Below are 4,940 nucleotides of genomic sequence, written 5' to 3' on the forward strand. Positions count from 1 at the left end.
TTATGGACCCCCATTAGTTCCTGCCAAGGCAGCAGCTACTCTTCCTGGGGTTTATTATGGATCCCCATTAGTTCCTGCCAAGGCAGCAGCTACTCTTCCTGGGGTTTATTATGGATCCCCATTAGTTCCTGCCAAGGCAGCAGCTACTCTTCCTGGAGTTTATTATGGATCCCCATTAGTTCCTGCCGAGGCAGCAGCTACTCTTCCTGGGGTTTATTATGGATCCCCATTAGTTCCTGCCAAGGCAGCAGCTACTCTTCCTGGGGTTTGTTATGGATCCCCATTTGTTCCTGCCAATGCAGCAGCTACTCTTCCTGGGGTTTATTATGGATCCCCATTAGTTCCTGTCAAGGCAGCAGCTACTCTTCCTGGGGTTTATTATGGATCCCCATTAGTTCCTGCCAAGGCAGCAGCTACTCTTCCTGGGGTTTATTATGGATCCCCATTAGTTCCTGTCAAGGCAGCAGCTACTCTTCCTGGGGTCCAGCAGAATTAAGGCAGTTTATACCATTTAAAAAAATCTTACAATACATTCAGGCCCCTACTCCACCACTACCACATACAGTGGGGAGAACAAGTATTTGATGCACTGACGATTTTGCAGGTTTTTCTACTTACAAAGCATGTTGAGGTCTATAAAATGCAAATGAATTACTTAAAAATCAATACAATGTGATTTTCTGTATTTTTGTTTTAGATTCCGTCTCTCACAGTTGAAGTGTACCTATGATAAAAATTACAGACATCTACATGCTTTGTAAGTAGGAAAACCTGCAAAATCGGCAGTGTATCAAATACTTGTTCTCCCCACTGTATATACAGTACAAAATCCATGTGTATACTATCGTGTGTGTGTGTATGCGCCTATGTTTTTGCTGCTTCACAGTCCCCGCTGTTCCAAAAGCAATTTTTGTATCTGTTTTTTTAAATCTAATTTTACTGCTTGCATGAGTTACTTGATGTGGAATAGAGTTCCATGCAGTACTGTGCACCTTCCATTGTCTGTTCTGGACTTGGGGACTGTGAAGAGACCTCTTGTGGCATGTCTTGTGGGGTATGCATGGGTGTCCGAGCTGTGCGCCAGTAGTTCAAACAGACAGCTCGGTCTGTCTGTTTAAACTAGAGATGTCTCTACCATGTTTTAACCCCCTGTTTGCTGCTAGTAGTCTGCAGAATCATGCAGGTTGAGATGACCAACCTTACTAACCAGAGCTATGTCTCTGATCTTACTGACTGTTACCTTACTGACTGTTACCTGAGGGTCAGCCTTACTGACTGTTACCTGATGGTCAGTCTTACTGACTGTTACCTTACTGACTGTTAACTTACTGATTATTACCTGAGGGTCAGTCTTACTGACTGTTACCTTACTGACTGTTACCTGAGGGTCAGTCTTACTGACTGTTACCTAACTGAATGTTACTTTACTGACTGTAACCTTACTGACTGTTACCTTACTGACTGTTTACTGAGGGTCAGCTTTACGGACTGTTACCTTACTGACTGTAACCTTACTGACTGTAACCTTACTGACTGTAACCTTCCTGCTTGTTACCTGACTGTCAGCCTTACTGACTGTTGCCTTACTGACTGTTACCTGACGGTCAGCCTTACTGACTGTTACCTGTCCACAAAGACTAAACCATTCTTATTCCAAAACACGTTTTTCCCGTTGTTGACATTGTTTAATAGAATATATTTTGTAAGAGATTATTTTTATATGAATATTTAATTTATTTTATTTCTTTGTGTAATATACCCTCCTCTCAGCCCTTGTTGTAACTGTTGGAGTTCAGTAAAGACAGGACGATAAGGTAGGTAGTTTGGTTAGGTAATGTTTTGTTCATGTCAGATGGTGACCAACTGAAACACAAAATGTCTGACTCTAAAGAACCTGCAAATAGGACGTCATCCTGATTACAGGAAGCTACATACTGAACTGATATTTTGCCAAACTGATAATAGTTGATGTCTGTATTGTCATGTCTGATCTAACAGAAATATGATGTTCTGTTTCAGTGTTAATAAACCAACAGATAAAAGTGATTTCCTGTGTTTGTCATTCTCACATCCAGGTTGTTAAACTGTTAGAGATGACCTAGGGCTTGACCAATCTGTATTGCTGAAGATTTGCATTATATGACAAGTTAAATTTAAAGATCATTTCCGATTGAGCCGACAAATGAAGCGTTTACTTCAATGCAGTCTCCGCTAACGCAGGAACATTGCCTTTGCCTTTCAATCATGCTACAGTGCGGATCTTCAGCACTACGGATTGAATCTAGACTGTAGATAGCAAACAGAAATCTAGGAAATAGTACTTCTCAATGTACTATTCCTCAAATTATGTAGCAATGTGTCATTGGTAACAAAACAGTTGTAAATACCTTGTTATTGTTGTCTGTTTGGTTCGACAGGTTTTACTAGCTATGTGAATAATCTCAGAACAAGAGTTTTAAAGCTATGTGTTTAATCTAAGAACAATAATTTACTAGCTATATGAATAATCTCAGAATAATAGTTTACTAGCTATGTGAATAATCTAACACCAAGAGTTTACTGTATGTATGACTAGAGGGCAGGAAAGCAGATGAGGAAAGTGGTAGAGTTGTAATGGTAACCCTAACCCTATTACTGCATTAAGAGAGGATGCTGTGAGGTGATATCCCTCATTAGGAGAGGATGCTGTGGGGTGATATTCCTCATTAGGAGAGGATGCTGTGGGGTGATATCATTAGGAGAGGATGCTGTGAGGTGATATTCCCTCGTTAGGAGAGGATGCTGTGGGGTGATATTCCTCATTAGGAGAGGATGCTGTGGGGTGATATTCCTCATTAGGAGAGGTTGCTGTGGGGTGATATTCCTCATTAGGAGAGGATGCTGTGGGGTGATATCCCTCATTAGGAGAGGATGCTGTGGGGTGATATTCCTCATTAGGAGAGGATGCTGTGGGGTGATATCATTAGGAGAGGATGCTGTGAGGTGATATTCCCTCGTTAGGAGAGGATGCTGTGGGGTGATATTCCTCATTAGGAGAGGATGCTGTGGGGTGATATTCCTCATTAGGAGAGGATGCTGTGGGGTGATATCATTAGGAGAGGATGCTGTGAGGTGATATTCCCTCGTTAGGAGAGGATGCTGTGGGGTGATATTCCTCATTAGGAGAGGATGCTGTGGGGTGATATTCCTCATTAGGAGAGGATGCTGTGGGGTGATATTCCTCATTAGGAGAAGATGCTTTGGGGTGATATTCCTCATTAGGAGAGGATGCTGTGGGATACCTCTTCAGTAAGTGGTGGGAGTTGTTGGGACCTGAGCTTTGGATTAATGGAGCCGGGTGCTGTAAGACTGGCAGGCAGAAGGACTGGAGAAGCAGTAGCTGATTGGTGGAGTTTCCCTCCTGTAGAAGATTGAGGCGGTTGGGGCGCTGAGCTGCGTTGTGTAGAGCTGAGAGGAGCAGAGCTTTGTTTGCTAAGCTGCGGTGTGAATTACTCTGACATCTGCTTTCATCGCCGCTCACCCTGGTTGCCACAACAACTGCTAATCACCCTCAAAAATGCTAAATGTTAACTGTGTTAAACCATGGGGGGAGAAAGAGAGGAGGGAGGGGGAAGAGAGAAGGAGGGGAGAAAGAGAGAAGGAGGGGAGGAAGAGAGAAGGGGGGGAGGGGGAGAAAGAGAGAAGGAGGGGGGAAGAGAGAAGGGGGGTGAAAGAGAGAAGGAGGGGAGGGGGAGAAGAGGAGGAGGGGAGGGGGACAAAGAGAGGGGGGAGATGGAAAGAGGGGGAGAAAGAGAGAAAGAGGGAAGAAAGAGAGGAGGAGGGGGAGAAAGAGATGGAGAAAGAAAGAGAGAGAAAGAAGATGGGAAAGAGAGGACGAAGGATAGGAAGCGAGAAAGGGGGAGAAAGAAAAAAAAGAAAGCTTTACAATGGTGAAAGATAATGTGTAGAAGAAGAGAGGATCTTAACTTCCTGAATAATCCTCAGCTCTTCTTCATTAGGGTTAGGGGTACGGGTGCTTGGAGAAAACAGCTGGCCAAACAGACTAACAGACACCATGACTGGTTAGAGTAGGAACACCCAGGCTCTGTCTCTGTTGGTCTCTCAGATGAATTACATTATATTTCCAAGAGGAGCTGTGAATGAGATGCACAATGCTACGTAATTTAACACTGCTCCATAGGATCAGCTCCCCCCCCCCCCCCCCCCCCCGGATGAATGGTTGCAAAATTCTGATAACCTTCCCAAAATTACCAGGTTTTTACCACGGTGGGAATATTCCTGGAATCAGAAGAGATTTAGCACGAAATCCAGAAGCCTTCAACCAGGAGTACCAGAATGTTGCATCCCGAAACTCTTAGGGGAAAAGAGTTAAGTGGATCCATACAGGGTTCTTCGGTTTGTCCCAATGGGGGAACCCTTCTTGGTGCTGGGTGGAACCCTTTGCAGAGGGATCTAGAACCCCCCCGTATATGGTTCTACCTACAACCCTCTATCAAGAACCATTTAATAATCTAAAGTTTCTTCCTAGTACCACCTATGAAGGGTTCTAATGCAAACCCTTTATCTTTGTAGAGTTCTTCCTAGAACCCTCTATGAACTGGTAGAACCCACCAGCCTTATTAGCCTTTACAATGTAATTATTTACATTACATATATCATAAGGCCTTTCTTTGAGTGCTCAGTTATTCCCTAACACAGTGGCGTTAGGAATCTCCAGGTTTACAGCCACATCAGGCCTGCAAGTCACATTATAATGGGCTTGAAAAGTGATGTGTAATTCCTATTGGAATCTAGTCAGAGTTAGGACATCCAACAAGTGGAATTGTTCATCACCAGCAACCGGCATTCATGATAACTGTCAGGGAAGGGAAGATGGAATACTGAGACCATCATCATCATCTAAACTGAAACAACCATTTCAGTAGCAGGTGCAATACATC

This window comes from Salmo trutta, chromosome 16 (assembly GCF_901001165.1).
Source record: "Salmo trutta chromosome 16, fSalTru1.1, whole genome shotgun sequence".
NCBI classification, from domain to species: Eukaryota; Metazoa; Chordata; class Actinopteri; order Salmoniformes; family Salmonidae; genus Salmo; species Salmo trutta.